The sequence below is a fragment of the Nerophis ophidion genome, linkage group LG10, assembly GCF_033978795.1.
Source record: "Nerophis ophidion isolate RoL-2023_Sa linkage group LG10, RoL_Noph_v1.0, whole genome shotgun sequence".
Taxonomy (NCBI): domain Eukaryota; kingdom Metazoa; phylum Chordata; class Actinopteri; order Syngnathiformes; family Syngnathidae; genus Nerophis; species Nerophis ophidion.
The window spans coordinates 53,768,354-53,788,000 of record NC_084620.1 but is presented as its reverse complement, the minus strand read 5'-3'; the positions used below and the strand labels follow the sequence as shown (position 1 = coordinate 53,788,000).

The 19,647-nt window shown below is 42.0% G+C and overlaps 1 protein-coding gene across 3 annotated transcripts in view; it reads left to right on the top strand.

Annotated features, from left to right (window-relative positions):
- LOC133561004 (liprin-beta-1-like) overlaps positions 1 to 19,647 on the top strand; it is a 65,653-nt gene that overhangs the window by 14,635 nt on the left and 31,371 nt on the right. Inside the window, exon 2 of one of the 3 annotated variants that reach the window (XM_061914122.1) lies at positions 7,711 to 7,794. The exons of the other annotated variants lie outside the window; for them this stretch is intronic. The gene's annotated coding sequence lies outside the window, so the exon portion shown is untranslated. The remainder of the gene's footprint in view (positions 1 to 7,710; positions 7,795 to 19,647) is intronic. 3 annotated transcript variants of the gene reach the window in all.

Genomic DNA, 19,647 nt, shown 5'->3' with positions numbered 1-19,647 from the left:
TCCTACCGATTGTCCCTTTTGGGGTGGCGAAGGCTGCTGGAGCCTATCTTAGCTGCATTCGGGCGGAATTCGGGGTTACGTCCAAACAACTGACACATAATTCCTTTTGTTTACTGGTGTTGTACTGTCTGCTTAGTGTCCGGCTTTTCTTCCATGAAGCTCCTGTGTAGCAGACAGGATAACACAGTGGGGCGGCATAGCTCGGTTGGTAGAGCGGCCGTGCCAGCAACTTGAGGGTTGCAGGTTCGATTCCTGCTTGTGCCATCCTAGTTACTGCCGTTGTGTCCTTGGGCAAGACACTTCACCCACCTGCTCCCCAGTGCCACCCACACTGGTTTAAATGTAACTTAGATATTGGGTGTCACTATGGAAAGCGCTTTGAGTCACTTGAGAAAAGCGCTATATAAATATAATTCACTTCACAGTGTCATGCCGCTACTTCTTCTTCTACTTTTCTGGCAGCTTTCATGCTTTGTGACACCCAGCTGCCCGTTGTGTAAACACACACACGCTGTCGTGTGATTTAAGGCTGACAGTGCGTTAGTAGAGAGAACCTGAAGTAATGATTTGTCAGTTAGAATCTCTTAATGTCGCTGTTATTTTTATGATTAATCATCCGGCCCTAACATGCGTCTTTCTGCATGTCAGTGCAGTGTTTACCACACAACTGCAGTCTTTAATTGTGGTGGTGGGTTGCGGGTTTGGTGCTTTTGTCTTCTTAGCGCTATCACCGGTTATGACTCCTTCTAGACCAGAGGTCTCAAACACGCGGTGAAAATTTAATATTGGTGCGGCCCGCAAGTTTTATATGAATGGCGCCTTACAGCGTCATACTTGTGTACCTTCGATTTTTCCATGAGACTCTCGATTTTCAGTGCCCCTCCAGAGGTAATCATCCCCCCGAATTTCACCCAAACAATAATATTAAGGGGGCATCTGTTCAAACAGCGTGCCAGCCCAGCTACATGTTGAATTTGGCTTCGGTCGCCACAGTAAGGGACTGCAAGACATACTTGATCAACAGCCATACAGGTCATACTGAGGGTGGCCGTATAAACAACTTTACAGTAACAGTGTTACAAATATGCGCCACACTGTGAACCCACACCAAACAAGAATGACAAACACATTTTGGGAGAACATCCGCACCGTAACACAACATAAACACAACAGAACAAATACCAAGAATCCCATGCAGCTCTAACTCTTCCAGGCTACAATATACACCCCTGTCCCCCCCAACCCCGCCCCCTATTGTAGCCCGGAAAAGTTAGGGCTGCATTGGATTTTGGGTATGTTTATAAATGGGTTGTACTTGTATAGCGCTTTTCTACCTTCAAGGTACTCAAAGCGCTTTGACACTACTTCCACATTCACCCATTCACACACACATTCACACACTGATGGAGGGAGCTGCCATGCAAGGCGCTAACCAGCACCCATCAGGAGCAAGGGTGAAGTGTCTTGCTCAGTACACAACGGACGGAACTAGGTGGGGGATTGAACCAGGGACCCTCGGGTTGCGCACGGCTACTCTCCCACTGCGCCACGCCATCCCGTTTATGTTTTGTTACGGTACAGATGTGCTCCCAAAATGTGTTTGTCAATCTTGTTTGGTGTGCGTTCCCTAGTGTGGCGCATATTTGTAACAGTGTTAAAGTTGTTTATACGGCCACCCTCAGTGTGACCTGTATGGCAGTTGATCAAGTATGTCTGCAGAAGCCTCATACAATATGTGACTGGGCCGGCACGCTGTTTGTATGGTGGAAAAGCGGACGAGACGGCAGGTTGTAGAGGACTTTAAAGGCAGTACCATCACGGCACACCCTTAATATTGTTATCCGGGGGAAAACCGGTAAAATGTTTGCCCCGGGAGGTTGTCGGGAGGGGCACTGATGTTTGGGTGTTTCCCGGAAAGATCGCGAGCGTTGGCAAGTATGTTGCTAGGGCGGGAAAGCCATTCAAAGAAGGTGAATTTATTAAAAAGTGCATGTTAGATTTTTTTTAAGAAATCTTTTCTTAGCCCCAGCGTCACCCAGTTTCTGCATCCAGTGGCCCCCAGGTAAAGTGAGTTTGAGACTCCTGCTCTAGACAGTCTAGCTATCGCTCGTGGAGGTGTTCTGCATGCTTGTGGAGGTGTTCTGCATGCTTGTGGAGGTGTTCTGCATGCTTGTGGCGGTGTTATGTACACTCTCACACCTCCAATTTCACAGCAATGATGGAAGCGCCCGCATGTTTGGATGCGTCGTCTTCCCCGGTCCCTTGTTTTTCTCTCATGAGTGAATGCATGAGGGGAAAAAAACCCTTCCTGTTGAGCCTAATCCGTATGTGACGGACCAATTTGTGAATAAATGAATTCATGTTTGGGAAACACCATTGGGGGTTAGGGGGATTGGGTTGATGAAACTGTTGAATTTCACAAAAGTTTACTGTAGCAATTAAAAGACATAAGTTTAGTCATTATTGTAATGACTAGGGCTGGGTGATATGGCCTTTTTTAATATCTTGATATTTTTAGGCCATGTTGCGATACACGATATATATCTCGATATTTTGCCTTAGCCTTGAATGGACACTTGATGCATATAATCACGGCAGTATGATGGTTATATATGTCTACATTAAAACATTCTTCTTCACACTGCATTAATATATGCTACTTTTAAACTTTCATGCAGAGAAGGTAATCACAACTAAGTCAATTTAGCAAAAGTGTATTTATTAAAAAGTTATTAAGCAGTGGCACAAACATTCATGTCATTTCTAAACAGAAAGTGCAAGATTGTCAGAGATATTTTAAAACAAGTTATGAGTGCACTTTTGTGCATGATGTCACTAAGATGACATGGCAAAACAACACTAAATTAAAGTGCACTTTTTGTACAGAATGCCACTACAATAGTTGAAAACAAAGTGCAATTTTGTGCATGATGTCACACAAGCTATTTCAATAACTGTCAAATAAAAATGAGCTGCATAATAGGAAATCAAATAGTGTTCGTCCTTCGCTCTGTGGTAGGTCCCTGCGGACATTGTCTTCTTTTGTTGTTGACTACTTTTTTTATACGGCGTTGATCTGGAAATGTTTGCGTCTGCACTTTGATGGAGTGGGCGAACGGAGATGTTGACATGCGGAGTATGCACTCTTCATTTTCTAGCAGATGCTACTTTTGGTAGAAACGCTTTTGCCCCACACTTGACAAATGATGGTTGTCCTTTTCGACATATTCCCACTTGAAGCTAAACCACCGCCAGACAATGGACCCCCTGCTGTTTTTCTTGGGAATTAATTCTTCCTTAATTTGTTACCAGATTCGCACCTTCTTTCTCTTGTATTACCACTCGCACTGCTCTGATAGCACCACAGCTAACGTTACCCATGCTGCTACCTCTCTGCTCCGCGAGGGCGTATACATATGTGACGTATGTAAGAAGGTGCGCTTGCTATCTGTGAGAAGGAGAGCCAGGAAAGCGTGACGAAGAGCCTGTAGTGTAATCCCAGCAGCTAAAAGCAACTGCGTGAGAACGTATACTAGAATATCACGATATAGTAATTTTCTATATCGCACAAGAGACAAACCCGCGATATCTCTCGCAGAGCAGAGAGGTAGCAGCATGTTTAACATTAGCTGTGATGCTAGCGGAGCCGTGCGAGTGGTAATACGAGAAAAAGAAGGTGCGAATCTGGTAACAAATGAAGGAATAATTCATTCCCAAGAAAAGACAGCAGGGGGTCTATCGTCTGGCGGTGGTTTAGCTTCAAGTGGGAAGATGTCGAACAGACAACCGTAAATTGTCAAGTGTGGGGCAAAAGAGTTGCTACAAAAAGTAGCATTATTGCTAATATGTAGCATCATTTGAAAAGTCTCCTACAGGAGAATGAAGAGTGCTTACTCCGCATGTCAACATCTCCATTCGGTGCCACACCATCCAAATGCTGAGGCAAACACTTCCACATCAACACCGTAGGAAAAAAGTAGTCAACAACAAAAGGAGATAATGTCCGCAGGAACCTACCACAGAGCGAAGGACAAACAGTATTTGATTTCCTATTATGCAGCTCATTTTTATTTGACAGTTATTGAAATATCTCTTGTGACATCATGCACAAAAGTGCACTTTGTTTAAAACTATTGTAGTGACGTTCTGTACAAAAAGTGAACTTTAATTTAGTGTTGTTTTGCTATGTCATCTTAGTGACATCATGCACAAAAGTGCACTCATAGCTTGTTTTAAAATGTCTCTGACAGTCTTGCACTGTTTTGGAAATGACATGAATGTTTGTGCAACTGCTTAATAACTGTTTAATAAATACACTTTTGGCAAATTGACTTTGTTCTGATTTCCTTCTCTGCATGAAAGTTTAAAATGAGCATATATTAATGCAGTAAGAAGAAGAATGTTTTAATGTAGACACATATAATAATCATACTGCTGTGATTATATACATCAAGTGTTCATTCAAGGCTAGGCAAAATATTGAGATATATATCGTGTATCGCGATATGACCTACAAATATCGAGATATTAAAAAAAGGCCATATCACTCAGCCCTACTTGTGTTATCATTAAACAACTTTTAACTTGTTAACAAAAACCTCTCTTTCATAAATAAATAAATATAAATTATTTATATATGAATGAGCTAGATCCCCTCCACTGGGTCAATCGAAAAGTAGCTCGCCTGCAGAAAAAATGCTCTAATATAAAAAACTGGAGGTGTATTCACCAAGAAATAAACCATTGGATCTTTATCATGTCCAGCTAAAGTATAGATGGAGGTAAGCGTTTACCTGCAAAAGTTATTAGGTACTTACTGCCTGAAAAAGACTCTTCACAGGTGTCAGAATATTTTTATTACGACAAAATTGTGAATTGTCGAGTTTGGTTAGTCACAGAGTTCCAAATCTCTGATGAATATTGTCTATTTTTTGGGGGGGGGACAGAATGGCGCGGTTAGGAAAGTGGCCGTGCCAGCAACCTGAGGATTCCTGGTTCGATCCCCACCTTCTACCAATATCGTCCTGTCCGTTGTGTCCTTGAGCAAGACACTTCACCCTTGCTCCTGATGGGTGGTGGTTAGGGCCTTGCATGGCAGCTCCCGCCATCAGTGTGTGAATGTGTGTGTGAATGTGGAAATAGTGTCAAAGCGCTTTGAGTAACCCATTTACCATCTTCCCCCTCGGCCATCAGGCACATGAACAATTAAAACTCTTTCTTTAACTTTTAATCAGAAGGGTTCAATATCTTTTCTGTGCCCTTTCAAGCTGAAATGACAAACGGCCTCAGAGGAGATAATGTTTGGAAAAAAAGCAAAACTTTTTAGCCCACTTTTGTATTTAAGTGGGAATAGCAAACTTCCTGTTGATTTTAACTGGGGGGTCTCATTGGAGGAAATATAGGTCGTAGTGGTTTTTGTTTCATGTTTCTACGACATTCTTACTGGAAGTTACAGTTTTGTCTGCGTTTTCTTCCTAGGGGGCGCTACAGAGCAATTTGGAGTTTTGGGGTTAGGTTTTTTGATTAGATCAAAATTTTCGCCAGTCCTAATGTGTCTGTCCAGTTTGGTGAGTTTTGAAGCATGTTAAGGGGGTCAAATTACAGCTCAAAGAGGCAAAGGTGAGTGTTTTTACAAAACTTTTGTTTTGAAGGGGGAATTGCAAACTTCCTGTTGATTTTTGCTGAAGGATTATAGTGAATTAAATCTAGGCCTAAGTGAGACCTACATAGAGGTTTTTGTTTCATGTCGCTACGACATTCCTACTGGAAGTTACAGGCAGTTTCTTCCTAGGGGGTGGTAGAGCGCAATTTTTAGTTTTGGGGTTAAAGGGGAACATTATCACAATTTCAAAAGGGTTAAAAACAATAAAAATCAGTTCCCAGTGGCTTGTTGTATTTTTTTAATTTTTTTTTTTTAATTTTACCGGTCCCGGAATATTCCTAAAAAAAAGATTTAAAGTGCCTTTTTTTCGGCTCTCTGCGAAGACACTGTTCATTTTCCTGTGACGTCATACAGTGTTGCCAATGTAAACAAACAATGGCGAATACCACAGCAAGATATAGCGACATTAGCTCGGATTCAGACTCGGATTTCAGCGGCTTAAGCGATTCAACAGATTACGCATGTATTAAAACAGATGGTTGGAGTATGAAAGTATTGAAGAAGAAACTGAAGCTATTGAGCGAATAACTATTGACGGTATTCATAGGCATAGCATGGCCGAATAGCTGCGTTAGCATCGCCGGTAAAATGTGCGGACCAAACGATCAGGACTTTCGCATCTTGTGACACTGGAGCAACTTAAATCCATCGATTGGTAAGAGTTTTTTTTGCATTAAATGTGGGTGGAAGGAAATGTAATATAGTTGCAAATGCATCTGCAGGTTATCCATACATCTCTGTGCCATGTCTGCTTTAGCACCGCCGATAATTAGCATGTTAGCATCGATTAGCGTAGCATATTAGCATCGATTAGCTGGCAGTCAACATCAACAAAACTCACCTTTGTGATTTCGTTGACTATCGTTGCAAATGCATCTGCAGGTTATCCATACATCTCTGTGCCATGTCTGCTTTAGCACCGCTGGTAAATAGCATGTTAGCATCGATTAGCTAGCAGTCACGCCGCGACCAAATATATCTGATTAGCACATAAGTCAACATCAACAAACTCACCTTTGTGATTTAGTTGACGTTATCGTTGCAAATGCATCTGCAGGTTATCCATACATCTCTGTGCCATGTCTGTCATCGCCGGTAAAATGTGGAGACAATTTGGTACATTCAATGGGGATCTGGCGGCAGACACTTCCGCATCTTTGGGCCAGTGGTGCAACTTGAATCCCTCCCTGTTAGTGTTGTTACACCCTCCGACAACACACCAACGAGGCATGATGTCTCCAAGGTTCCAAAAAATAGTCGAAAAAACGGAAAATAACAGAGCTGAGACCCAATGTTTACAATGTGTTGAAAATGAAAATGGCGGCTGTGTTACCTCGGCAACGTCACATTCTGACGTCATCGCCTCCAGAGCGATAAACAGAAAGGCGTTTAATTCGCCAAAATTCACCCATTTAAAGTCTGGAAATCGGTTGAAAAAATATATGGTCTTTTTTCAAGGTATATATTGACGCTTACATAGGTCTGGTGATAATGTTCCCCTTTAAGTTTTTTGATTAAGTCGCAATGTTCTCGACTCCTAATGTGTGTGTCAAATTTGGTGAGTTTTGAAGCATGTTAAGGAGGTCAAAGTACAGCTGAAAGCTGCGGAATAATAATAAAGAAAGAATAAAACGCTAGAAATTCAATAGGGTCCTTTTGTCCCAAAGGGACATTCGGTTCCTAATAACAAGATTTTATAGCTCAATTACAGCTCATGCTACTTTATTCTTTGTTATATGTGTTTTACGTTGCACAATTGCACCAAGTAAAATTCCTAGTTTGTGAACCCGTTCTCAAACAATGGCACTAGAAACGATTCTGATTCTGAAATAGGAATAATTACACAGGGGGCCACAAATTGATCCCTGTGGGACACTTTGATGCACTGCCTTGTTATTAAAATAGGCTTTTGTCCGTACACCACTTTTTACTACTTTCGTTGTGTTGCACACATCTGTACCACAGCTGGACCTGATCGTGTGTGTGTGTGTGTGTGTGTGTGTGTGTGTGTGTGTGTGTGTGTGTGTGTGTGTGTGTGTGTGTTCCAGAGGCAGACCACTCGACGCTGGGTCCAAGAGTCTCCCCCACTGCCCCTCCCCCCCTCCATACATACATCTGCTAGAAGTTAAAGGGTATTATTGATATAACGTGCAACGGTTGACTTTGTTTGTTTATAAAAACGCAGGTTTTATACGAGCAGCTTAGCCCCTCACAATGTGAACACCCAACAAAGCGCGTGTGTGTTTTTATTGCTTGTGAAGATGGGTGGAAAAAAAGGTAGCGAAATGAAATATCTGAGAGGTTGTTTTAAGTGTTGAAAGGAACACGTCTGATCCGACTTTGGAGACTTGGAGAGCTGATGTGTTGTTTCTGGCTGCATGAAGTCTTCACAGTGTGAGGGGAGGACGAGTCGGGGTCGCAGGTCAGCGGGGATGTCTGTACCAGGCATGGCTGTTTGGGTTTTGGGAGTGCTAACCTGCACAGGAATGTGCTGGGGGAGTCATTTCCTCTTATCAATTCTCACTACTCTGAGTCATTCAATAGTTATAATAATAATAATAGATTTTATTTGTAAAAAACAGTTTGCATTGAGTAAACAACCTCAAAGTGCTATAGTGCAGTGGTCCCCAACCACCGGGCTCGATTGGTACCGGGCCGTAGAATAATTTTTTATAATTTTTTTTTTTTTTTTTTATTAAATCAACATAAAAAACACAAAATACACTTACAATTAGTGCACCAACCCCCCAAAAAACTCCCTTTTTTATGACAAAGGAAAAAAAATTATCAAGCGTTGACCGGTCCGTAGCTACAAAAAGGTTGGGGACCACTGCTATAGTGAATTACAAAATTAAAATATAATACAAATAAATAAAAATACAAACTAGAACAGCCTAATAGCTAGAACTACTATGCATATATCTAAAAAAAAAGGCATGTTTTTTTTTTCTTTTTTTTTTATTGACATCCAGCATCAGACATTTCTATCCATTAAATCATATTCACATACATCATATTGCTGTTGTCTGCCCTAAATGTCAGAAGTATTTTTTGTTTATTTACCCATCATACTACCCACCCCCCACCCGAAAAAGAAACAGAAAAACAAAAACAAGGTAGTATCTACATATACATCAATTAAATAAGCAAAAAATGAATAATACATTGATAATAATAATAAACAGAAGTAAAATAAAATAAATATATACAGATACATATATGTGTATATATACACATACACACACATAGGGAGTAATCTTTTTTTTTTTAAAAACAGTACACTAATTCGAGAGATTTAAGTCAGGCTTACGGGGCTTGACATAATTGACCCAGTTTTCCCAGTATTAAGTAAATTTCTCCAATTTATAATTACTATAATTTTATAAATGACCATATGTATGACCAAAAGGATGTTTTTTTAAGCCTTTTTTAAAAGTATCCACAGTCTGTGGTGCCCTCAGGTGGTCAGGGAGAGCGTTCCACACACTGGGAGCGGCGGAGCAGAAAGCCCGGTCTCCCATTGTTCGTCGCTTTTTCCTCAGAGGTTGGAGGAGGTGTCTTGTGGAGGAATTGGGGGTGAGCAGGTATTTGAGGTAGAGGACGGCATTTCAATGGAGGCACTGGTGGGTTAGTAGGGATGCTTTGTATTCAACCCTGAGTGGAACAGGAAGCCGGTGAAGGGATTTGAGTATTGGTGTGATATGGTCGTATTTCCGCACTCTCATCAGGATCCTAGCAGCACTGTTCTGTATTTATTGCAGCTTCTGGATGTTTTTGCTGGGGTTCCAGACAAGAAGTGCATTGCAGTAGTCTAGCCTCATTCAAGTCTCTAACATGGACAATTATTCCATGTTTAAGACCTAATGTAATAATACTCTGAAGCATCTCATTTCCTGTCACAAGACCAGGGAGCCAAGTTTGCCAATTGTATTTGATGATCCATGATTACATTACCAAGTTAAACGAGCCTCGATGAAATAGTGTGTGTGAGTTGTTAACGTGTTTTCTACACAACAAAATTGACGCAATCAAGACAAATTCTTATCGATCGTCTTTGACCTCACAAAGTTTGACTCACAGGAAATGTGTTAGCAGGGGAGAGAAAACCAATTTGGAAACTAGGGTTGTCAATTAAATGCCAACATGCTGAAAATAAATTAATACCTGCTTTTGTCAGTATCGTCAGTCCGGAATACCGTGTAACACTTTTTACGGGTCTAACCAAGGGCTGGCAAAGTATGAAAAAGTATATCTCGATATATTTTCATATGTGGCCCCCCAATGGAAACCAGTTTGACATCCCTGCTATAGAACATTGCTGTTTTTTATTTTAATTTTAAATGCAATTCTACTTTCAAAGTATTCTTAAATACTTGACAGTTTGAAACAGTTTTCAATAAACAAGTGAACTTAAATGTATTTTTAGGACCATAGGGCTATTTTCGTTCTTTTTTTATATATATAAGGCACACCGGATTAGAAAACACATTAAAAGATTCATTTTATTATTTATTTATTTTTTTAAATGTAGAAGACTTTCTTGTGGTCTACATCCATCCATCCATCCATCTTCTTCCGCTTATCCGAGGTCGGGTCGCGGGGGCAACATCCTAAGCAGGGAAACCCAGACTTCCCTCTCCCCAGCCACTTCGTCTAGCTCAGGGGTGGGCATTACGTCGATCGCGATCAACTGGTCGATCTCGGAGGGTGTGTCAGACGATCTCAAGCCAGGCATTAAAAAATAGACATAAAAATGAGCAATCATCAATCATACCAAGACTTCACTTTCGTCAGTTGTTTGACATTCTCGGCACCCCAGGATCTTGTGAGATGACGCTGGCTGCTGCGAGCTCATATTTAAGAAAAAAATCACTAACAGGACGGACGCAGAGAAACACATTTTATTTCTAGAGACTCCGTACCTACTGTCAAAACTCTAAAGACCGACTGCACAGTTCCTGTCTTCACCATAAAAGACCTGTTTCATCCTGCCTGTGCTAACAAAATAAGAGTCTCAGAAAGCTAGCGTGCACAAGCTAGCAAGCTACGGAGTTTGATGCCAATGTATTTCTCCCCCGCCCTCAGCGACCGCTTTCTCACTTGCTTGCCCACCCGCACACTCACTGACGTCACTCACCTGCTGCCAGACATTAAAGGGCCACACACATATGCTACTCTCATAACAAAGTGTTTAAAAACGAGTGTGCAAGTTGGACAAATGAGATGCCAAATCCAACCACTTTCATGTGGTATTGGACAGAAAGGAGGACTTTTTTTTTTCCTCCATTTGAAATTGCGGACGTTATCAGCACCACTGTCTAATTCCAATCAATGCAAGTCATCAGAATCAAATACACCAACTTATATTCTTGTCTTCATGAAATAAATGAATCTATGTGTGTTAAACATGGTTGTATTATTATTAAACACCATTAACTTGTTAACAAAAATGTCTCTGTCATAAATAAATACATATAAATTATAAATAGCAATGAGGAAGATCTCCTCGACTTGGTCAATTGAAAAGTAGCTCACCTGCAGAAAAAGTGTGAGCGCCCCTGGTCTAGCTCTTCCCGGGGGATCCCGAGGCGTTCCCAGGCCAGCCGGGAGACATAGTCTTCCCAACGTGTCCTGGGTCTTCCCCGTGGCCTCCTACCGGTTGGACGTGCCCTAAACACCTCCCTAGGGAGGCGTTCGGGTGGCATCCTGACCAGATGCCCGAACCACCTCATCTGGCTCCTCTCCATGTGAAGGAGCACCGGCTTTACTTTGAGTTCCTCCCGGATGGCAGAGCTTCTCACCCTATCTCTAAGGGAGAGGAAACTCATTTCGGCCGCTTGTACCCATGATCTTATCCTTTCGGTCATGACCCAAAGCTCATGACCATAGGTGAGGATGGGAACGTAGATCGACCGGTAAATTGAGAGCTTTGCCTTCCGGCTCAGCTCCTTCTTCACCACAACGGATCGGTACAACGTCCGCATTACTGAAGACGCTGCACCGATCCGCCTGTCGATCTCACGATCCACTCTTCCCTCACTCGTGAACAAGACTCCTAGGTACTTAAACTCGTCCACTTGGGGCAGGGTCTCCTCCCCAACCCGGAGATGGCATTCCACCCTTTTCCGGGCTACATAACATGTGATAGTGGTTCTTTGGTCAAAATGTTGCATCGATGATGTTTTACGGATCATCTTCAAGCCACTTTCCGACAGTCGCTTCAGGATGCGCTGTTTTGTAGATAGATAGATAGATAGTACTTTATTTATTCCGTCAGGAGAGTTCCTTCAGGAAAATTACAATTTTCAGCACAATCCCATTCGAGATCAGACAAACATTACAGGGAGACAGAACAGGATCGCTGACGGGTCTGCCGGCTTCCAGCGCCCCTTACAAAAAAGATGACATACATGTAAACAAGGGGGGGGAGAAAAAAATAGAAGATTAAAATAAAATTAAAAAATCGGTCTTAGCCTAGGCCCTGGAGTGGGGGTGCAGACTGTAGGCGGTCTTATTTACGTGGCTCACCTTTGACAGCGTCTTCTCGCCGCCGTCTTTGTTGTAGCGGTGTAGCGTGCAAGGACGGGAGTGGAAGAAGTGTCAAAAGAAGGCGCTAACTGTTTTAATGAGAAGCAGCATCTCCTCATCCGGTAACAACAACAAGACCAGATATGTGTCTCGTGAAAAACCGTCCGACCGGAACCCTCTGATAACTAAAGTTCCTTGAGTGAACAATGTAAACTCACTACACCGGTATGTTTTAGCGCTTTCACGGCAAGTTTACTGACAGTTATAAGAACTTTACACTAGTTTTTTATACTATAAATGGCAACAGCCTTGACTCCGCCAAGGCTGCCCTTTGTCACCGATTCTGTTCATAACTTTTATGGACAGAAATTTTAGGCTCAGTCAAGGCGTTGAGGGGATCCGGTTTGGTGGTTGCAGGATTAGGTCTCTGCTTTTTGCAGATGATGTGGTCCTGAAGGCTTCATCTGGCCAGGATCTTCAGCTCTCACCGAATTGGTTCGCAGCCGAGTGTGAAGCAACTGGGATGAGAATCAGCACCTCCAAGTCCTGAGTCCAGGTCCATGGTTCTCTCCTGGAAAAGGGTAGAGTGCCATCTCCGGGTTGGGGAGGAGATCGTGCCCCAAGCGAAGGAGTTAAAGTATCTCGGATTCTTGTTCACGAGTGAAGAAGAGTGGATTGTGAGGTCAATAGGCGTTTTCAGTAATGCGGACGCTGTATCGATTCGTTGTGGTGAAGAAGGAGCTGAGCCGGAAGGCAAAGCTCTCACTTTACCGGTCGATCTATGTTCCATTTTCACCTATGGTCATGAGGTGGGTTATGACCGAAAGGACAAAATTACGGGTACAAGCGGCCGAAATAGGCTTCTTCCGCCGGGTGGCGGGTCTCTCGCTTAGAGATAGGGTGAGAAGCTCTACCATCCGGGAGGACCTCAAAATAAAGCCACTGCTCCTCCACATACAGAGGAGCCAGATGAGGTGGTTCGGGCATCTGGTCAGGATGCAACCCGAACGCCTCCCTAGGGAGGTGTTGAGGGCACGTCTGACCGATCAAGGCCACGGGGAAGACCCAGGACACGTTGGGAAGACTGTCTCCCGGCTGGCCTGGGAACGCCTCGGGATCCCCCGGAAGGAGCTGGACAAAGTGGCTGGGGAGAGGGAAGTCTGGGCTTCCCTGCTTAGGCTGCTGCCCCCGCGACCCGACTTCGGATAAGCGGAACAAGATGGATGGCAACAGCAGAGGATGAATGTCCCATAACAAGAATATAGAGAGCAAGAAGATGCTCATCGACTACGGACTGTAAAGGCGGATGCACGCAATTTTTCAGGATTTATGCAGATCCCAAATACAGATCAGCAGGTACCAGAAGGTAAGAAAAGTTGCTTGTGCATAATATGTCCTACCTTATACACACACCATAAAATTACTCCTATGTGCAATGCGCCGACAATTCATCAAGCGGTGCGGCTTCATAGCTTACCAAAGTCGTACTAAAACATGTTGATAGATTTTGGAGAGCCGTGTGTAAAGTTTTTTGTTTTCAATGGAACGTATACAATGTTGGTGTTGTTTATTTGAATCATATTGAATTGAATTGAAATAGTTATTTCAAACCTGCACAATACAACTAAACACAGTTTTTTTTTTTTTTACATGTTGGCAAAGATATTTATGTAAGGCTTGAAAAGGGGTCGGAGGAAGCAGCTGCTTATAATAGCCCAACCCCTCTCACTCATTCCACATTTAACATAAACAAACCATCATATTGCCGTTTACATGTATCGCTTATGTTTGACTGCCATCTACTGGTCACACTTACTACCACTTACCTACTCAGTGGCCTATTGCTTAGAGTGTCCGCCCTGAGATCGGTAGGTTGTGAGTTCAAACCCATGCCAAGTCATACCAAAGACTATAAAAATGGGAGCCATTACCTCCCTGCTTGGCACTCAACATCAAGGGTTGGAATTGGGGGTTGAATCACCAAAAATGATTCCCGGGCGTGGCCACCGCTGCTGCTCACTGCTCCCCTCACCTCCCAGAGGGTGGAACAAGGGGATGCAGAAGACAAATTTCACCACCCCTCGTGTGTGTGTGAGACAATCATTCGTACTTTAACTTAACACTTACCATTACACGATGTGCCAAATAAAATTGCTTCGAGGTCAGTAAGCACAACCAGAATCATTCCGTACATTACGCGCACATTAGGATCCGGAAAACGGGTTCACTGTTGTTTACTTTTAGGTATTGCTATCGGCTTCCCGAAATGTTGGTACCGTGACAAAGCCAATTCCCAACAAAACAGTTTGTAGAAGATCAGCTATGTTTCCTCCTTGTTGAATAACAGCTGACCAAATAGCGCTGGCACCCCGCTGAGAGCCGCTGAAGGTTTTCCATCATCCTGCGGAAATACCTGCAGAGGCAGAAAGTCGAGTTCAATCCCGTGGAAGTCTGACTTTCTGCGCAGCCAACATCAGGCAACAGACTCCTGGTGTTTGTGTCTGATTCCTACACTCGGGAGGGCTTGACCCTGCCATGCTAACGACGCAGGAAATGAGGTAAAGCTTGCGGTCCCCTTCCACCCCCCCTCCCGGGAAAGAACAGAACAAGTAAGGCCACTGTCTTCATGAATTTTTAGTTCTAGTCTGCACATTGAAGAAAAAAAATATTTGTGAGTTTTTTTTCGTGATAAGCATCCTGTGGAAGTGCTGGCGAATCATGTGATGTGTGTTTGACTGGAGACGTCACGGTCACGCTGTCCCACTTTGCACTGCGAGGGGGGACAGGGTAGAGACCCCCCCATTAGAGAATAGTGGCATTATTAGCAGCACCCAGCATAGTATATGTTTTTGTTGCAGAGTTTAAAGGGGAACATTATCACCAGACCTATGTAAGCGTCAATATATACCTCGATGTTGCAGAAAAAAGACCATATGTTTTTTAACCGATTTCCGAACTCTAAAAGGGTGAATTTGGCGATTTAAACGCCTTTCAATTGTTCGCTGTCGGAGCGATGACCTTTCACTCGTGACGTTACAATGGGAGGCAATCCACCATTTTCTCAGACACATTACACACACAAGTCAAATCAGTTCTGTTATTTTCGTTTTTTTCGACTGTTTTCCGAGACATCTTGCCTCGTCTGTGTGTTGTCGGAGGGCTTAACAACACGATCAGGGACGGATTCAAGTTGTCTTATGTGGAGTGTGCATCGATTAGCACGGCATGCTAATCGATGCTAACATGGCAGAAATGGCAAGAATGTGTGGATATCCTGCGACACTCAAAGCAGATGCATTTCGAACGATAAAGTCAACAAAATCACAAAGGTGAGTTTTGTTGATGTTATTGACTTATGTGTTAATCAGACATATTTGGTCACGGCATGACTGCCAGCTAATCGATGCTAACATGCTATTTAGGCTAGCTGTATGTACATTTGTAGCTGTATTTGCATCCAGCCTTTCTCTCCACCCACATTTAATGCCAAACAAACACATACCAATCGACGGATTTAAGTTGCTCCAGTGGTCAAAAGATGCAATTGTTGGTTAGAAGGCGATCGCCGAATAGCTTCAATAGCTATTCGCTCAATATCTTCAGTTTCTTCTTCAATTTCGTTTTCGCTATCTGCCTCCACACTCCAACCATCCATTTCAATACATGCGCAATCTGTTGAATCGCTTAAAGGGGAACATTATCACCAGACCTATGTAAGGGTCAATATATACCTTGATGGTGCAGAAAAAACACCATATATTTTTTTAACCGATTTCCGAACTCTAAATGGGTGAATTTTGGCGAATTAAACGCCTCTCTGTTTATCGCGCTGGAGGCGATGACGTCAGAATGTGACGTCGCCGAGGTAACACACCCACCATTTTAATTTTCAACACATTATAAACACCGGGTCTCAGCTCTGTTTTTTTTGTGACTATTTTTTGGAACCTTGGAGACATCATGCCTCGTCGGTGTGTTGTCGGAGGGTGTAACAACACTAACAGGGAGAGATTCAAGTTGCACCACTGGCAAGAAATCTGCCGCCAGACCCCCATTGAATGTGCCAGAGTGTCTCCACATTTGACCGGTGATGCTAAAGCAGACATGGCACAGAGATGTATGGATAACCTGCAGATGCATTTGCAACGATAGTCAACGAAATCACAAAGGGGAGTTTTGTTGATGTTGACTGCCAGTTAATCGATGCTAACATGCTACGCTAATCGATGCTAACATGCTATTTACCAACGGTGCTAAAGCAGACATGGAACAGAGATGTATGGATAACCTGTAGATGCATTTGCAACTATATTACGTTTCATTCCACCCACATTTAATGCGAAAAAACACTTACCAATCGACGGATTTAAGTTGCTCCAGTGTCAAAAGATGCGAAAGTCCTGATCGTTTGGTCCGCATATTTTACCGGCGATGCTAACGCAGCTATTCGGCCATGCTATGGCTATGAATAGCGTCAATAGCTATTCGCTCAATAGCTTCAGTTTCTTCTTCAATATTTTCATACTCCAACCATCTATTTCAATACATGCGTATTCTGTTGAATCGCTTAAGTCACTGAAATCCGAGTTTGAATCCGAGCTAATGTCACTATATCTTGCTGTGGTATTCCCATTGTTTGTTTACATTGGCAGCACTGTGTGACGTCACAGGGAAATGGCCAGTGTCTTCGCAGAGAGCCGAAAATAAGGCACTTTAAAGCTTTATTTAGGGATATTCCGAGACCGGTAAAATTTTGAAAAAAACTTCAAAAAATACAACAAGCCACTGGGAACTGATTTTTATTGTTTTTAACCCTTTTGAAATTGTGATAATGTTCCCCTTTAAGCTGCTGAAATCCGAGTCTGAATCCGAGCTAATGTCGCTATATCTTGCTGTTCTATCCGCCATTTTGTTTGTATTGGCAGCACTATGTGACGTCACAGGAAAATGGTTGGGTGGGTTTACAGATAGCGAAAATCAGGCACTTTAAAGCCTTTTTTCGGGATATTCCATGATGGGTAAAATTTTGAAAAAAAACTTGGAAAAATAAAATAAGCCACTGGGAACTGATTTGTATTGGTTTTAACCCTTCTGAAATTGTGATAATGTTCCCCTTTAACCCCCCAAAAAATGCTAGTTTTCTGCATGATGGCAGCACGTGAACCAACGCAATCACAATCCATTTGCTGGCAGGTTGGGGAACTTTTTCTCCAGAAGGTCTTATCTTTGTCCATGTGATGTCAGATGAAACAAAAATGGAGCTATTTGGCCCAATTACCCAGCAATATGTTGGTGAGGCCTTTAATCCCTGGAACGCCATCCCTACCGTCAAGCATGGTGGTGGTAGTATTATGCGCCGGGCCTGTTTTGCTGCCAATGGAACTGGTGCTTTGCACGGAGTAAATGGGACAATGAAAAAGGAGGATGATCTCCGAATTCTTCAGGACAAGCTAAAATCATCAGCCTGGAGGTTGGGTCTTAGGTGCAGTTGGGTGTTCCAACAGGACAATGACCCCAAACACACGTCAAAAATAAATTAAGGACTGGCTAAATCAGGCTAAAATTAAGGTTTTCCCTGACTTAAATATGTGGACAATGCTGAAGAAACAAAAAAACAATAAATGTAGCTAAACTGCACCAAATTTGTCAAGAGGAGTGGTCAAAAATTCAAGCAGAGGCTTGTGGATGGCTACCAAAAGCGCTTTATTGCAGTGAAACTTGCCAAGGGACATGTATGCACATATTAACATTGCTGTATGTATACTTTTGACCCAGCAGATTTGCTCACATTTTCAGTAGACCCATAATAAATTCATAAAAGAACCAAACTTTATGAATGTTTTTTGTGACCAACAAGCATGTGCTCCAATCACTCTATCACAAAAAAATAAGAGTGGTAGAAATTATTGGAAACTCAAGGCAGCCGTGACATTGTTATTTACAAGTGTATATTGCATATAATGTATGTAAACTTTCTAGTGTGTGTGTGTGTGTGTGTGTGTGTGTATATGTATGTATATATGTATATGTATGTATATATGTATGTGTGTGTGTATATATATATATATGTGTATATATATGTATGTATATATGTATGTATATATATATACATATATATGTATGTATGTGTATATATATATGTATGTATATATATATACATATATATGTATGTATGTGTATATATATATGTATGCATGTGTATATATGTATGTATATGTATGTATGTATATATTTATATATGTATGTATATATATGTGTGTGTGTGTATATACAGTATATATATATGTGTGTGTGTGTGTATATGTATGTATATATATGTATATATATGTGTGTGTATATATATATGTGTATACATATGTGTATATATATGTGTATATATGTATGTATATATATATATATACATATATATGTGTATGTATGTATATATATATATATATGTATGTATGTGTATGTATATATATATATATATATATATATATGTATGTATTTGTATATATGTATGTATGTATATATTTATATATATGTATGTATATACATGTGTGTAAATATATATGTATGTGTGTGTATATACAGTATATATATCTGTGTGTGTATATATGTATATAGACCCCAAGAGTAACAAGTGGTAGAAAATAGATGGATTGATGAATGGGCGAAAAAGCGTAGATTAAAAAATCGTATTAAAAAAATAATTTATATTTATATATATATATATATATATATTTTTTTTTTTTACTTGGAACTTCCTGGGGGCCTGATTTTGGACGCTGGCGTAGTTTTGGGGCCACAGTCAAACAGACAAATTATATTATTTCTACCGAGCTGTATAGCTCGGTTGGTAGAGCGGCCGTGCCAGCAACTTGAGGGTTGCAGGTTCGATCCCCGCTTCCGCCATTCTAGTCACTGCCGTTGTGTCCTTGGGCAAGACACTTTACCCACCTGCTCCCAGTGCCACCCACACTGGTTTAAATGTAAAAATTAGATATTGGGTTTCACAATGTAAAGCGCTTTGAGTCATTAGAGAAAAAGCGCTATATAAATATAATTCACTTCACTTCACTAGTCGTGGGGGGTAGTTGGGAGAAGAAAGTTTTCTTATTCCTGGGGGAGCATAACTGAAAATAATTGAGAAGCGCTGCGCTAGTCAAAGGCTGCATGCTTGTTTAGTTCTTCTGCACACTTCCAAACCTCGCTGACAGTAATGCACGTTTGGATCTTCGCTCCTGCAACCAATACTTCGCTTTCTTGACTGCTTGTTTTTGATTAGCAAGCTAGAAAGACTTTCACTTTTAATGCATACCACCAGCGAGCAGGTAGCGGCACATCCACCGTATCCATGGCGGGCTGCCACAAACAAATGAATGTACGGAAAACACTCATGCAGTATTTCATGGAGTATCAAACGCTTCACTGTGCTGTGCAGCAGTCTGCAATCACTCTTCTCTATCTGGCAATCC